Source organism: Athene noctua, chromosome 5, assembly GCF_965140245.1.
Source record: "Athene noctua chromosome 5, bAthNoc1.hap1.1, whole genome shotgun sequence".
Taxonomy (NCBI): Eukaryota; Metazoa; Chordata; class Aves; order Strigiformes; family Strigidae; genus Athene; species Athene noctua.
The window spans coordinates 4,911,231-4,929,251 of record NC_134041.1 but is presented as its reverse complement, the minus strand read 5'-3'; positions in this window follow the sequence as shown (position 1 = coordinate 4,929,251).

The window sequence follows — 18,021 nt, the reverse complement described above, 5'->3', positions numbered from 1 at the left end:
AGTGTTATTAAACATTTGAGAGAATTTCTGAATCGTGGCTTTTAAATTGGAGAAAACTTAAATTTGGTGAGTTTGCCACTGTCTTCAGTGAAGCAGGAATCTTGCCTTACAAGATGTATACTGAACTGATTGTACAACAAATTACAGGTGTGTAAGGGCCTTACAGGCCATAACATGTCCATTCAAGTCAAATATGCTGTTACAATGATGCTTATATGACTAACACCCTCAAATATTTCAAGTGTCAAGATTCTGAAAAATGAAATGATAAATTTGAAGAGCAAACGTACAACAATAGCAGAGAAGCTGTACAAATTATCTGAAACTAAAGAACGTGCTACCTCCTGTATGGGAACATAACTCTGCTAGCAGCTGACTACAGGAACCCTAACAACAGAGTATTTATTGATAGCTAGTAATACTGTACCATATTTGGTATGGACTAGTGATCTTCTGAGCAAACATTCTGGTTTTATTTTTCACCAAATTTCTTTATGTTGCTTCATAACTGTAGCATATTGAACCTGATTACACAAAGGCTCATCTGGTTCCCTAGATGAATTAATACACCTGACTGGTGAATGACCTTCCATAGCTACTAGTGGTACTTCCTTACTGATGCAATAAATTTTTCCCTAATTTAGCTTTACATAAAACCAAGAAACATACTCTAGCCTTTATAGCTGCAAAGGTAACACATGTGAACACACAACAGAAGGTCATATTAAGGACTCGGTAATAACAGAGGTGGGCATGAGCTGTGAGATTGATCCCAATGAAACATTTTCACAAAGCCTAACTATTAGATTTAATAGGTGAAAGTATTAAAGAGAAGCTGCAATGGCCAAGATTTAAAAAATCTGTAAAAAGCTCAACTTTATTATGGTGTGAACACCACCATATTTCACAGCAACATTTGTTAGGAAGTCTGTTGATGCTACGGTTTACTTAAGCCAAGGATATTTGTCCACCCTAAGATTCCAGGTTGCATTTTTGGTCATCAGTGACTCTTGCAAAGGGCAATGTAGCCTTTCCTTTCCCAGCCCAACCTCCTTTCAGCTAACCTAAGAGGTCTGTTCTTTCTATGAAGTTCTGGAGGCAAAGACAAATTCTGTTTGCTGTACTGTATTCTTGTACAGCAACAGTAGTAAGTGTAACCAGAAAGTATCAAGTCCTTGCTTGCCCCAGTTTCTAAAAAACAGCAGATTGTTGCTAATACACATTTTTCCTGTCTTCCATGATTGATTCATCTATTCCTTTTATCTACTTTCATCTATGAAAGTATTTGCCATCAGTAAACAAATAATATAAACACAATTAAATACAAAAGAGAAGGGAGATGCCTTGCATTGTAGGAATTATTACCTAGGAAAATATTATAATAAGCATGAATAAAACAATGTTTACTGTAAAAGAAGTAGACACATGCAGCTGTATCAACATTTCGCAGTATTAGTCAAAGTAGGATTTCTCACTCTCCTCTTCTTTACTTAGTTGAATTCAACTCTATAATCCTATAAACCACTAAACCCTGGAGAGTATAAAATAAAAGTAGAGTCACTGAGGGCTAGCAATAATGCACATTACATGGCAGACAGCTACAGGTAAAATATTAATTTACAATGAAACACAGACTTTAGGAATCAGAGTCCAGTCTGAACATCTGCATGGAGCTGATGGGAAAAAAAAAAAACTTTTCAAGCGTCAGTTAAAAGACGAGGTTCCTGTAGTGAAAATGACAGTATTTCAAGACGAAATGTCCCAGTATCTTCCTTCCAAAATATTCTTACCTTCCCTTGTTTTGATCAACACAAACAAAATAGCAAGGGAATACTATCATGATACCACCAAACACACTTCGGTTCCTGACCACATCCATCAGCTCTGCAGTTCTTAACACATGTATTTTCACATTCTTTGGAGGTAAGGAGGCAATTATTATAACACTGCGACTGCTGGACTGGAGCACAACTAAAGGAACAGGTTTTCCTGGGTTACAGGGGAAGTCTATGACAAAGCAATGAAATTAACCTGAGACTCTTAGGTATAGTCCCTGGCCTCGGAACTATTTATTCTTCCACTCTGGCGTTAAAGGGTGGGAAAACAGATCTGTTTCTTTTATAGTCTCTAAAGGGGAAAAGGGGAACCAAGTACATGGGTTCATGAGGTTTTATTCTGTCATCTGTGTTACTGGACGCTTTGTCCACTGCAGCGCATGTTAATCTGTAACATGTTTTCAATCTTTGTTAAAATTCTCCATTTCTTTTGTTGCCACTTGCTTGTTTCTCCACTTTTTACCTTCATTGCCTCTGCCATCTGGGGTACAGCCTCTTCCATTTATTTGCTCTTCTCCCTTTTAGCACGTTTATCACACTTTTGTTTGGTGTCTCACTGCAGCAGAAGCCGGTGGAGGAACTGTGCACCTACTGCTGATGTGTAGTATACACAGAGGATAAGATGAATCCAACTCTTCTTTGCATCTTGAGTATTTTAGGAAGGGATAATTTAGGAATCTAGCAATCCCTGGCCCTCACAGCTAGACACCTGGTACTTGTGCATTGAGGTTTAAAGTCCTGGGAAAGTATCAGCCCCTGTAGAATACACTTTTGAATTCAAAGTGGAAAAAAGCACATTCAGTGTTCTGTCTATAAGGAGAATGACCATCTCAAAGCCATAGGGCATAAAGCTCAAGCCTTAACTTTTACCAGGCTGTGACGAACATAAATCTCACAGAAAATTTGTAGATACTCTTTGGAGCCCATAAGTGAAAAGCCAGCCTTGAAAGATGGTCCATGAAAGCGTTACTGAGGACCTCCTGAGTGAGTAAAAGTACTTTAAAACCAATACAAAAAGTCAGTTATAACAAGCAAATTTCAAACTGCACTTGTACCTGATGTGAAAAATGAAGCTTGGAATCAAACCACCAAACTAACTGTTCTTTAAGATTTAGGAGAAGATTTGGCCCTCTCAAGTCAAAGCCTAGTGCAACAAATGCTCAGTTCTGTATATTGTTTTCTTCCTTTCCCATTCAGTTTTACCTCACCCAACCTTTAAAAAGCATTCATTTCTTCATCTCTAACCTTACAGAACTTGCATCAGTTCTCTAAACGCCCTCACCACTTTCTCAGTCAGAAAGACTTGTTCCAAAGCATCACCTCATCCCTTCTAGTTTGTGTCTTTTTACACTTACTTTCCCATTAGTCTATTGGTCAGATTAAAAAGCAGGCTCCACTGACAATACTCCTTGCAGAAGTCCATGAAATGAAACCTGCTATTTCCCACAAGGATCCTCATACATTTACTTTAAAATTTCAGAGGGAAGCTGAATCCTATTATTGATATGCCACTGATTTATATCAGGAAGGCTCAACACCCAGATATAATTTATCTTGGCCTAGTGTTTGGAAAATGAAGCATTCAATATTGTGTTCTTTGACAAATGTATATAGGCACTGGATCCCAGAGGTAGCTCTAACAAATGGTTTTATTCTTGCATCATTCTAGAAATGCCTAAAACCAGCAGCTTCGCAGAATTGCTGTTGTAGGTTCACACTAAGTAGGCTCACTGCTTTTGGAGAGAATTAAAACTAAACCACTAAGCCTCAAGCTCAAAAGCTGCAGAACTCATTTATTTTTAAACAAAATAATTAAAAGAAAAACACTAACCGCAAAGACTTCACCTTTAGAGTCAAACAGCCTGATTGAATTTGTCCCTGAAAATCTTATAGCAGTAGGGAAAGAAATGCACATTAAAGCTTGGATTTTCCTTCCAAGTGAATGCTCCACCAAGAAGCGAGAATCTCTTTATTTGCTTTGGATGCAGTCATGTATCTAACCTTACCATAAATACTGTATGACTGTGTCAGACTGATGTAATGGCAGCTCTATAAATAAAAAAAACCCTTGACCTAAAGTACCAGCTCTGCTGCCACCATGAAGTCGAGATGCTTGCTGGAGCTGAGGGTGTGGGACAAAGTCCCAGCGCTGCGTCCTGGCCTAGGAAATGTGCTATGAACAACTGAAACTCAGATCCCTCCTTCCCCAGGTGGCTCATGCTGAGCTGGGAGAGGGTAATTTAGTCCAAATTCTCATGTGGCAGGACACAGCTTGTGAGTTGTTTATGAAATGCAGACAGATGTACAGGGATTGCCATTGGGATGCTGACACTTAGAGTTGGAAGTGCTCAGGGTACTGGGGGCACGGCCGTTTCTCAGAGGGACTCTGGGCATCTGCTCATTAATGTCTAGTTGATCTTGGCTCCAGAAGAGCCAGGTGGTAGGTTAGAGACACCCCCATTCCACGGCATCTCAGGGATGGACTGACCCTTCCTTACCCCCCAGATGGGATTTTCTAGCCCACAGCTCTAATCATCACTAGACTTTACAGAAAATTCTCCACTGCCTACAGCCATGGAGAAACACAGACATAAGAGAACCAGACCTGTCTGTCTCCTTTCCCAGCTACTGCCGACCTGCACGTTACCAAAACTATTAGCTTTCCCAGCCCTTATTTCCCACACACATATGCTTTCTGCCAGTGAGAGAGTAAGCGGGGCTCAAAGGATATAAAAATACATTGCATGATCAGTCCAGAGAACAGGACTGGGCTCAGAAATTGAACCTGAGCTTACTGTGCTGCACAACAATGCATCTAGCCAACTGGCTAGCTTGGGTAGTGCTGCTTGACTCTGCCTTGGCATTATCACTAAATTCTCCAGACAGTCCCAATACGCCTCTGCGGAGATGACATCATGATATCAAAATGAAATGAGACTATTTAAATGCAAGACTATGGTGGTGCCAGTACAATGTGAAAATGAAACTAACTCAATGTAACCCCACGGGGAGCAAGTTACAGTTTGAGAGAGAAATAAAACAATGTAAATGCATGTTACACTGGACTTAAAGAGCCCGCTGAGGCCAGGGTCTGTCACTGAATTTGTTTGGGCGTTCAGCTTAATTTGTGCCATATATCTTGAGCTGGATGAATTGTTTTACTGAATAGCTATTAACTAAAATTAACATGCAGGAAAGTACGTTAGCGTTCATACAGGGTTTGACCTAAGCTGTGAAAAGCAAAGACACTGTGGAAGTCTGGCATTTCCTTCCTAAGGGGAAAATGTCACTGAAACAACTCATTGATACTGAATCACACGACTATGAGTATTCTAGCACAGTCAAAGAAAGATGTTGACAAACTCACTGGAAACTAAAATGTGAAAACATAAATGATACGGGAACACGGGAATGCAGTCTGAATCAAGACTAGTGGGGTAGGGAGGGGAAATTCAAAGTGCAGTGTCATCATCAAGTATTTAAAGGGTGTGGAAGAGCTAGTTTTTGTCCTTAGAGGAGCTATCTAGGTGTAATGGTGCAAAATTGAGAATAAGAACTATCAGTCTGATTACCAGAAACAGTCTTGCATTAGTGAGATGTGCTGGGTGGCGACAGGGTCTCCCCTGGAAACAGGAGGTTTCAGCTGGATCTCTGCTAGGTGTGCTGGGCCTCCCAGTACAGAAATATGTGTTCATGTGCTGGTTAGAATAACAGCAGTGATGTAGTCATGAAGCACACGCTGTAGCTGTCCTAAGCAATAGCAACAGAAATCTATGAAAAACTTGGCTTTTGGACAGCCATGCTGGAGGGATGTTACAGACAGTTCACCAGACATCTTGAGGTCCCAAGGATGACCTAGGCAAAACTTCCAGGTGGGAAAGGACATAAGCAGGTAGGCCAGAGGCATGGTCATCCTCCCACTGCAATGCATCCATAGCCCACCTTTGTCATATATTTAAAAATAAGAAAAATGTAAGTAGATACCAACTTCCCAAATGATCACAAACCTTAGAGGAATTCATGAGCAACAGGTCTACAAGACAAAAAAAAAAAGATTTTATCATCATTTTTAGAAGAAGAACCTGAGATTCATCAGAAGTCTCACAGGAACAAGAAGGGACGCCAGAATTTCCCCTCTACTGCCTGGTGACAGAAGGAAGAGATGGAGAGATACATGACTGAAATTACTTAGGTTATCCTAGTTCTTTTATTGACACACAGTACTGCAGTGACAGAATACAGATGCTCCCAAAGAAGCGGTATAGTTCATGAGACCTATAATGGCAATGATATTCAGGGAATTTGTAATCCAAATAACCAGGAGTATTTCAACATATCCTTAAAAAGACTTAAACTATGGCAAGTAGTCTTACTACAAAATCCCTGGGAAATTTTGGCTTAGAACTACATGCAGACACTATACAATTCCTGCTCTGCTGAAGTTAAATGTATCAGCTATTCAATAAAAAAAAAAATCTTAAAAAGACAGAAAACAAAACAGAATGCAATTAGCCTAGATTAGGGATCAAAGACGTGATACACGTTAGAGCAGTTTTTAGGATACAGGAGAGTAAACAACATTAAAAATGTGTTTGTTGTCCCCCATCATCATTATGAGACACCTTGACTCTCTGCAAAGAAGAAAAGTACAAGGAAACACAGCAGGAGCTGAAAGAATTGAACTGTGAAAAAATAAAAATAAAAATAAAGCCATTTTATTTCAAAACCAGTTATGGTTGCAAATTATCATCCTGGCCATATTTAAGGAACTTAATAAGGACTAGTAAACAATGCAACTAAAGGCATAAACAGACTCAGGAGAAAATATAAACTTCTTAGCTTTTCAGAGAGCAGGAATATGAAGGAAAAAAACAAAACAAAACCAAAAAAAACCAACAAAGATTCACCCTGTAACTCACACGGTTCTTGGCATCTGAAAGAGCTTGATAAAACACTCTGGAGGCGGGGCAGGGTTCAATTCAGTTAGTGCAGCTTTCTTAACACTTGTTCATTGCGCCTAGCTTTTGCCTAGACATGAGTCCAAGTTTGTAAGATGATTTCCATGCCTTTCTTGCAGCTCTTCTAAAGAAACACAGCAGACTGTGATTCAAGAGAGAGAATTCCAAAAACAGTGAATTGAAGTGATTGCCTGTCTTCTCAGACATGGTCGGAAAAATGAACACAAGCATTTAAAGCTGCAGGCTAGTGCCTATCGTGGAACTTTGAGAGATCCAAAGTTTCCAATTCCACATCTTGGTTTCAGGTGCAGCAGCCTCCCTCCACCCAGCAAGGCCCGTTAGCCAGTACAGCCAACCTATTTCCAAGCCATCAAAGGATCGGACTCTGGGAAGATTCTGATCTCTGGGTACGTGACAGTTACAAATGATCTGTGCTGGCCCTATGACAGGCTGCTCACTTGGTAACTGATGAGCTGGTGTCCCGGAGAGCAGAGCCCATGTATTTAGCAAATGACACAACTGCTATGTTGATCAAATCTATGTGGATAGTAAAGAAAAGCAAATACAGGCTTTACACTAAATGCCCATGATGGATAGATTCATCTTGCTGTGTGCTACTCTGATTCTAATGTATTAATTCAAACTACACATGTAATTCAAAAATTTCCTTGAATTTATTTTTGTTTACAGGAACTCTGAAGCACTGTGCTTCCAAGTGTTTGCAAATGACAAAGTACTACACTCTGCTCCAGGGGAGGATTTGAGTCCATATCCTGAATTAAGTCTGTAGCACACTCTTGCTTAGCTGCAATAAATAAAGGCTAGGCTTTGATTTGTCTATGTGACAGTGTAAATCAAAGAAAGCAGAGGGAACAAAACCCCAACTGCACGACATCTATGAAATGAGAAGAGGAGAGGTGGAGAAGGTGGTTCTGTTTCTCCCACAAAGCTTTGGTCAAAATCTAATTGGCTTTGAAAGAGCAAAAAGTTCAAACCTCCCACCAGGAGGGACCTCAGACATTTCACCTTTGTGTTCCACAAACAGTGTGCAAATCCACATGCTTTACTGTCAAAATTAATCACAATACTGAGGGGTTTTTTAAATTATTTATACTAAAGGAGAGAATTCTGAAAAATTTTAAGTTTCCTAGGTGACTAGTTTGGGGTTTTTGAAACCCACCTTTGGGGGATGAGAGATACAGATATAGATTACCTTTTTCTTTTTTTTTTTTTTATAAACACCTTCCTTTCTACAAATCACACACAGCTTTACAAGGTACATTTGCAGCAGAATCTTCTAAAGCCTGAGGAAGCCTGAGCAAGCTATAGTTTTGTCAGCATTTTTGGGGGTTGGTTATTTTTGTGTTCTCTATTGAGGTACTTTTTTTTAGAAGCAAAAAATGCTAATTAAATTGTCTCAGAATCGATGGTTTCTTTGTTGCATTTTTTCTATTACTTTTTCACTAGGTCAGCCTGATGGACTGAGCAGACACATAAAAACATGATCTCATTGAGTCCAGTGAGGTACTGCAGTCCAAACCTACCAGCATACTAATCTGAAAATGTTCTTTCCATATTCACTTTTATTTCAAAAGATGCAGGATTTCCTATGTTAGCCTTTTAAACTAACAAAGATAGTAGCCTTGTCTTACTGAAAAGATTAAAACACTCCTATCTGCTTCCGAGACTGGTTTCAGAATTCAGATTTGCACCGGCCAGCCTGCCCATCAGTCTCTGTGACCTGGCAAAGGTTGCTCTCTTGGTGGATGAGTTTTCTGACCTTCTAAAAATGGAGGAATCAAGTTCAATAAGCAGCTTCAACAGCAAGCCTTTCATCTCTGACCTCCAGGCTGGATTACTGCAACTCATTAGACTGTTAGAGTGAAACATGCTAATAGGTTGCACATTAAGAATCATTGATATATCAGCACCTGGGGTGAAAGTCTCTATAGGAAGAGTTCAAGATGCCATGCATTACTTGCAGCCACTGCCATACTCCATGGGTTAAGCCACTTCATCTCGCCTAGGCTCTTAGCTGTCAAAGCTTTTCTGGTGATTTCAGAGAAATCACAGAGGCAGAAAAGAGGAGTAGCTAGAGTAGCTATCTAGATTTATCCTTACGTTTTTCACAAGCAACCAAGTTCAAAGCAGAAAAGCAGGGAAATAAGGAAAAAAGAAGGTTAGATGGAAGAAGCCTTAGAGGAAGAGAGAGGTCACAAAGCAGCTCTGGCTAGTGTTAGAGAAGAACTGTGCTTATGGCTCTTGCAGGAGAGGCCTGCATGCATGTGTGTGTTCCTGTTGTTCCAGGAGGCAGAATTGTGCACAGAGTCTAAAAATTACACCAAGTCTAAATGACTGCAAGAAATGTTTTACTGATATAGGGAAACTTGTAAACCATTACAGCAAAGTGTTTCTATGCAAAGTTATACATGGCAAAAATCCATTTTTATTAGTGCACTAAAGCAAAGCAAATTGGTATAAATGTTTGTGGGGTTTTTCTCCTCTACAAATAGCTACGCTTTTATTATGGTATCTTGGTGTGAGCCCTCTGACCGTCAGCAGCCATATCCCTTCACATCCACACCTGACAGATGTTGGCAATGAGTTACAGCCTGATTCCACACCAATGGCAATAAAAGGAAAAGTTTAAAGACCCCTAAATCTGCTATTGCTCAGCAAACTGACCCGCGTATCAGATATCAGGGCATGAGAACCTTCTGAACACTCCTCCTTGCTAATGCTGTGCTCATTTTATTATCTGCCCTTGTTATCCCCACAAAGTCAAGGTCCTCCCTCTGAAAGCCCTAGATGTATCAGCTCATGATAGCCATTAAGAAACATCCTCCAAGATGTGATGCCTCTTGACATATATGTCCCACAGGCACTATGAAACATTAAAATGATAAAACTGGAAGTCCAAAGTCAAGAGATGGAGACTTCTTCAGGGATAGCCTGATACATTGGGACCTGCTCGCAGAGAAAAATCAAGAATTCTATAGGTCTCAATGGCTTCTACAGGCACACAGAAAAGTCATTTCAGTGGACCCTCTCTCTTGCAATACTGACAACAAAGACAGAGAGGTCAGCATGTCAAAAGGAAGTTAGTATTAAAAACAGTTTGCCAGAATGACAAGAGTGATCAAACAGTCATGAAGAATTGAAGCTGGGGTACATTTAAATACTACACTCAAGACAGCCATGAGGAATTCTCTAATACATTCAGGGACATGTGCAATAATTAGGTTATGTTAGCTGTGCCCACAAACACCTCCAGTCATTAAAGCTGCAGCCAAGGCAGGCTGGAGCTGTAACGGAGGTGCAGGAGTAGAACATGGAGTGGGATCAGCAGCATTCATGACAGCAGTCACTACTAGAGATAGGGCAGCACTCTCGGCACAGCCCCAGGACACACTGCGCCTAGCTTCAGCTAACATATAAGAATTTGCCCTTTTAATGCCAGAGGTCACAACCCACCATATTGTCCAAGACTGTATCCATCATAGTTATGCACAATAACAAACATTTTAGAAAAGCACTAAGCCCTTCCACAGACTTATCCAAACCTTGGCTTAAGGGTTAGGGTGTGATCCCATCATGCCATCATGCACCTTGCACTGAGCAAGCTTTGAGGAATACCTGGTATCTATGATCCTGACACACAGCAGCCACAGCGTGCAGTTACTTCATCTTGGTTTAAGAAAAGAAATACACATCATTTGGAGACAAGCTAGCTTCCTTGTCACCAAATCATCATAATTAATTTAACCACTATCATTACAGCTGAACTTTCCAGCCCAGTCAAATGAACTAAGTCGATTCCTTCTGGGTACTTTTTTTGGATGTTTTCCTTCCTCTGTGGCTAATTATCGAACATTTTTTCTAAGCCCTAATTCATGCCTCCTTCCTGCTTACTGAAGATAAAATGTCATCTGTGCAGGAGCTCATAATCAGCTGATTCTGACAAGCAGAGGATAAAGCACAAAAGGAAGAATATTGTTTTAAGGAGGAAGAAATCCAGATCTAACTACTGGGACTTTTGCCAGGGATTTCAATGTGAACAGAATAGAGGCCTCATTGTTGACAGTGAAAATTGGACCCTGTTGCTTCTCAAGGGTTTTGTTTCCTTCTAGCTTGTTGGCTGAAGAAATGGTGAAACACAGACCAGTATAGTCTCATCTGTATTATCAAAGTAATGGGAGGGTGATACAGCTGAGGATGTAGCAAAGAAGTGGGCAAAACCCCACCAAACACAGTGCTAGCTGAGGTTTGATTGCTTTGAGAACCATTTGCCATTTTGTTAAAGTGCTTACAGACAACATAAAAACCTTGTCCAAGCTCAGAATTTGAAGACACTCTTCACATACGTGGCAGTTTCTGAAATCCAGCTGACACATGTTCATCTCCTCCAAATACCAAGCTCAAGTATTTCCCCTCACCGTTTTAGTTCATGAAGTATCTCACAGAGAATGGGAGGAAGAGAGGGAGATAACACCAAGCACTGAGACCACAGAACAAAACCAGAGTGCTCTCATTGCACCCTTTCCTGAACAAGTAGGGCTGGCTGGTCTTAAGGAACCCTTACCTCTTCCTCTCTCCATGACCCCTCATACTCTAAAAAATGAATTCTAGAGTAGAAAATAAAACCAGCCTATCTAAATATTTTCATTTTCTCCTCACCTCAGATACATATCCATCCTGATAAATCCTTGACATCCTCGAATTTCTTCTTTCACATTTCTATTTTATGGAAGAGAAACTTAATACACTAAAAATCAATGTGACCCTTGCAAGATGGCACAGGAAACTGAAATCCAGTCTCCATTCCCTAGCTCAGAACTCCACCATTAGTCCATTCTGACATTATACAAACAGGCTCTGCTATCCCAGGATGGTTGTGTCGGGGCCCAAATGCACCTGCAGGCTTTAAGTGCCCTGACCAGCCTCAGCAGGGGCCTCTGTGCAGGCACCCACCACCCAGGGCTCCATTTCAGCTCAGGCCCTGGGCCTTGAGGAGCTTCACTGAAGGTAAGCCTGGATGCAGCCCTGTGCCCTGCTCATCTTGACATGTTGCCTGGGCCTCCTGCTCTGATCTTAGACCAGACCTGTCACCTAGAATGTGTCTGTCAGTGGGACCCAATTCTATCACCAACCCCACACTGCTCACCCTACTTGTGAGGTGATTAGCCAGTACCATGGTCACCCTCAGCTCCCGGCTCTTTCCCTCATGGAGCAGCCTCATTCTTGCTGCTCCCTGACAGGTTGTAGAAGAAAAAAAAAAAAAAGCAGCTTCAGGACATCAGAAACACAGGTGGAAGCACATCTCTTATCTCCTTAGAGAACAGATCCTGCTTTAATCATTAGACAGAGACAATCATGCCGTCAGCACCAAAATAAAATGTTCTGTCTTCATTTGTTACCCTACAGTAGGAGGAAAGCAGACCAGATTTACAATAGGGGCTCAAAACTGGCTATTACAAATATAAATCCAATGGTACATACTTCATTTTTGCATGTACAATTTTTCAGTCAGTCACTCCTTTCTGATCATTTCTGCTAAAGGAAAGTAAAGCTTGCCAGACAGCAGCTTCCCGTAAAGTTATCTGCTATCCAGATAAAGAACTGCAAGCCTTCAACGGAACCACATGAGATTCACTGGCTCACAAGGATGATGTTTCCAGTTTACTCTAGGGAAGAGTCATTGCAGTTAACAGTGAAAGGGAATATCACCTTGATAATTTACTAAAGCCAGACTAAAAATGCAGGTGTTGCAATGCATCAGTTTCAAGACCAGCTCAGGCAGCCCAACTGCCATCTCGTGGCTAACAAATCACACTGCTGCAACTTTGCTATGTTATTCCTTCACCGTTTGCTCCTTCATTATTTATTCCATACGTGTATGAAATAAACTTGACAACAACATATCCCAGCAGGAATAAGGAGCTCTGATTCTCTAGAGTCCAAATAGACAATAGAGATCAATGTTGCTAGAAGGGAAAAAGAGATAAATTTGATTAACTCAAGTCTTAGACTGCAGAGTGGCAGGAGGGGGAGCGTCTGGGTTTGGTCAGGAATCATCTAAATTCAGGTACTATTCTGTACACGCTAGCCTTACAAAAGAAAGCCACTTTCAATACCTACATGAGAAAAACATCCTTTAAAAGTTTGGGGAAAATATTTCATTTTGCAACTGGGCCAAATACCCAACGCTCTATGCAATTCTAGAAATCAGGCAGCGATGGAGTTAAGAAATACCACTTTTCCAGCAGATTCTTGTATCTTTGGTGGCCCCTTGGGTTGACATCAACAGCCATTTTAAAAGGTCAAAAGTAGGCAAGAGTATGAAGAACCTGCAACAAAATCTGAATAAGAACTTCAGAGCTTCCTATAAGGTTTATCAAGTTTTCAGCCCATTTAGCACTTTTCAGTGGCTTCTCTTGCGTATGCCTGGATCACCTTACGCCCTTTTCCCATATTGAATGGATGTTGAAATACTAGTTTGCTCACCCTACTTCTGTGGCACTCGATGAATTTTCTACATAGGATTGTGTAGAAAAGGCATGATAAGAACCTGACAGAAACTGAAGGGCCTTGACTGTGACATCACTCATGAACAGGAAAAAAACAATTTGTATAATTTTGATGGCACTCACTTTGGAAAACAATCTTTGTACTTGCTATTACAAACACAGGAGAGAATGACCACAAGGCTGTCCACAATATGTACCAATACAGTTACACATCTTTCCCATGAAAATCTACATACCAGTAAAAGCTGAAGGAAAAAGGAGGCAGGGTCAGATCATACAGTGTGTGCCACAAGCAGAATTTTTACCTCCACTTGTTAAATGAACAGTTTCTAAGATCAGCTATCAGCTCTTCTTCATGCCTGTGCCTCCTCTGACTTGTCACAGGAAGGCAGCAGCAAAACGATCAAAGACTTACAACCTTTCTCTTTGACTGTTCTCTGCAGTTCCAACTGGAACCACTGTCCTGAACTGCTACACGGAGCTGTGTGCTCTGAAACAGGTGTCTTCAGCTAAAAGATCTGCAGGCTGAATGCTACAAAATAAATTTGTTTAGGACAGATTTTGGTATCTATCACCAAAACGTGCTGTCTGCCAGCAGTCTTTTTATGAAATTAAGATACAGAAGACAACCATATCAAATTGAAAGCTATTCTTCAAACTTAAATTTTCATATCCAGTTTGCTGTTCTCCAACAGTATGAAAGACTCTAACAAGGATATTATACAAGTTAAGTTACACATCAGGTTTCTATCAACTGTTGCTCCACCAAATGCTGCTTATAATTTGCAAAATAATCCACTATTGTCACAATCCAATTTTAAATTGAAATATTTTAGTAAGCTGTAACAAAACGTTTAGGAACATCATTTTTAGAAGGTGATAGATACCAATAAATAGAAGACTTCTTGAAAAATGTTTATGCTTAAAATATAATGACTACTGCACATATATCCTTTTCAACTTTTATGCTCTAGTCAGTGTATTATAATTGAGCTCTGCTGAATTACTTTTCTAGTGGATAAATACTGTACATGCTGCAGTGTGAAGAGACATCATGTAATGTATACTAATTAAGCCATTATATCTGTAGTGAAGATTGTATCTGAAATATCAAATTAGCAGGAATTAAACATCTCAAAGGATTAATGAAATGTTATGGAGTCATTCACTTCCAGGTCAACAGGTTCAATTTCAGCTTAGTTTAATAGTTATAATGAATTTATGTGCTGGAGATAACAAGTCTCTGCGTCCATTCATAAATCAGGGTAGAAACCCCTGGCTCGTACCAAGAACAAGCCTTTAACCAGCCTTTAAGCAGCCCAGCCAGAACAACATAGCCAGGAACACTACGCTAGGCCTGTATTTGGCATGGCACCTCAGGCTCCCCGAGATCAAACAGCACAGTTAGTTGCTGATGGCTGCAGTAAGTGCAGGCAGCAGAGAGGGACACAAGAGACACCCAGTCAGTTCTCTTTATGAATCTGCCAACATTTGCCAAGCCCAGCAATAAAGTTATCACAGGCAGAACATTCAGCTCCATCTTTTACTTGGTTTTGCTGAGGGTTTACTCTGCTCAGCCAGGTTCCTCTCTCAGCAGCCCTTGCTTCTTCTAGCAGAGATGCCTGCAGCACGAGGAGAAGACGGGGTGGGGGCACCAAAAAGGAAGAGTTGTAGTCAACTTTAATTCAGCGTTATCTTAGAGTTAATGTGACAGTAAACACACAACAAGCCCTGATTTTGTGGTGGAACCACAAATCTGAGATTAAATTTTTTTGGGAGATTAAATAACCACCACGTCAACAGATTTAGACATCAGCTCCTTAGAGATGATGAGCAGTAAACAAACAATAACTGGTTTATGCATAAGAGAAAGTAGTTAAATAAAAACACAAAGAACAAACTGTACCTTAGTCAAGTATGCATAAAGAGGTACATCCGACCTCTGCAGATACACATCGAGAGGTGACAAGCTGTAGAAATGTAACAATCACCCAAAGCCTATCACTTCAATTTGCTGTGAGCTTTAGACACACGGACGTTTTGCAGCGTGCCTCAGGAAGTTAAGGAATGGTTCAGAACACCAAAGGTCCAGCCCAGATTTTTTTCACTGATCTGCAAAGCTTTGCTAAAATTACTCTAAGTTTCTTCAATAAGAAGCTGTTACAAAGCTGTTTACCCAAGAAGGTATTATGCAAAAACTTAACTTGCATTCCTAGATCACTTGAAGCACCTCATAAATACTAGTTACTGATATCAGTCCTTACTGCGGGTGACTAAAGCACTCTGCAATATGCACTGGAAACCTAAAGAAGCCACAGTGTACTGCTGACAGAAAAGTCTTATCCTGCTACCTCTACTACCAACCACACTCTGTGATCATCCTGCTCCCCCTTCAAAAACTCCTAAGATCTGCAAAACCAAGGATTTTCAGCAGAGAGAATTTTGATGGCAGCAAAATCGCTTACAACAGACTATTATACTGAAAAGGAGTTTTTCAACCAGAGGTACTGAGATACAAACACCACGTGGAAAAAAAAAAAAAAGCTGTGGCAGCCTACATAATATATGAAAAAAGCATCAAGCCTGCTGGATTGTTCTCTTTTAGCGTCTACAAACAGAATTCAAGAACAAAGAGCATTCTAACAACTGTTTGCTTTGCTTTCCTGGCATTTATGTATTTCAAGTTTATAAAGGAGCCATTTTTATTACAGGACTGCCTTGAATGCACATCCCCTGCTTATCACATCTCTCAATGCTCCCACACAGGAAATGCATTAAGAGATTTAGTGAAATTTGTACTATGTATTTAGTTTTTCAACAGGAAGCTGGGAAGTAGAGCGTGCAGTATTGATGGTGAAAACATAGATGCATTTTTACTGATCTATCTTACCTTTTTTCACTTATTCTCCCTCTGTGTGACATGCCTCTTTCAAGTACTGAATTCCTTCAATGTTTCTAGATCTATTTTTCCTGTGATGTACTGTTACACAACTGCAATGAAAGTTTCTATAGTGAAAGTTTCTGCAATTAGAAGCTTGCAACCACAGTATTTTCCTAAGGGTTATATTTTGAAATTCTAATAATATATTAATATATTATAGTTTAAATATTAATATATTTTATATATCATGTATCATATGTATTATATATAAAGTATTATCATATATACACACACAACTTTAAGTTATTTTATGTTCTTTGATTTTAAAAGTGCAATTTTTACTATGACTTGTCCAACCTTTGGAAAGCAACATTTTTGCAATTTTTCTGTTCGAGAAAAAAGAAAATACTTTAACAGTATAGCCAGATGTAATGTATAGCATCCTGTAATAATTTAAGGAAAAAGTGCCCTCCAAGAGACAGATGAACACAAGACATCTGTGCTGGACAGTCAAGATAAGCAGAAAGAAGAAACCGCCTCCCAAAGCACTTGATTAAAGGTAATTCAAGATGTAAATTTGAAATTTTCAACACACCATTTTGGACTTCAAAACTATAATGTTTTAGTGCAGAGGCCTAACTCTTGTATAAGTGTGTGTATTTTTTATATATATTACACACATACATATGAGTGTGCATGCATACGTAAGGTTTGTAAGAAGAGAGATGTTTTATCAGATCAGTGTAGTTAGAGAAAGCACATAAGCTCTTTGTCGGTCTAATATAAGCTATTATCTCTCCCTTGAAACCCTTCCTCTCACATCACCATGATCGTGGTTACAAGACCATTTACATACAAATTTTTTAAAATCTCCTTTGGTGAACTTAAAAAAATGCATCTCCAGCATTCCACTGTAATTCTTAAGCCACTTAAAGCAGACAGCAAAAATACAGAACTTGGGTAGTTTCATACTTCATCTCGAATGCTATAAAAACTCTTTTATGTTCTCCTTAGTCCTAACAGACACAAGCATCAAGCTGCACGTCAGCCAGGAGCCCTGGATAACAAAACAAGTTCTGACACTGGAGCGAGAGAGAGGCAGGGTCTTGGTGTTGCAGGATAAACTATAAGCTCCGTAGGGAAATCTAAGTGGTGTATTTTTCTGTTTACCTTCAGGTGACAATGTCCAAATGCTTCAACGCATCACTGAACGTCTGTTACAAAAACTCCTGTCACTAAGAATAAAAATGAATGGATGAAAAATGGTCAGGCTGGACCTTCTGCCTCTTGCCAGGAGTATTGAGCAGAGATTTAAAACCAGATTGTAAGCATTAAGCAACCAGTCTAGACCTATATAGTCAGACCTAGAATCATCAACATTAGAGATACATCAACTTACCTCTGAATAAAGATAAGTGAGGTAGTTGCTGGCATTTCTCAAAGGACCCCGGTTCATCAACTGAAGTCAGTAAAGGAATTGCTTGTTTCACAATCTATTTTTCCAACTATATTCACCAACAGCACTGAATAGGTTATTATTTCCCTTTTTAAGCTTGCATTCTGCTTTAATTGAAGAAATATGATAAAGTCTGCCCCCTCCATATATATAAAAATGTTTCACAATACATTACACTGTGAAGTATTTTGAACAACCCCTTCATGTAAAAACCTACCATACCTGAAACAGATTTTTGTTTTAATACAAGTGAGTAACAAAAAAACCTAATAGCAAATACATCTTAGCAGATAAAGGAATGGGATTTCCCTCTTTTGTTTTCATTCGCTGCTGCCTCTTTCTGTGTCTTCCTGCAAGATCAACA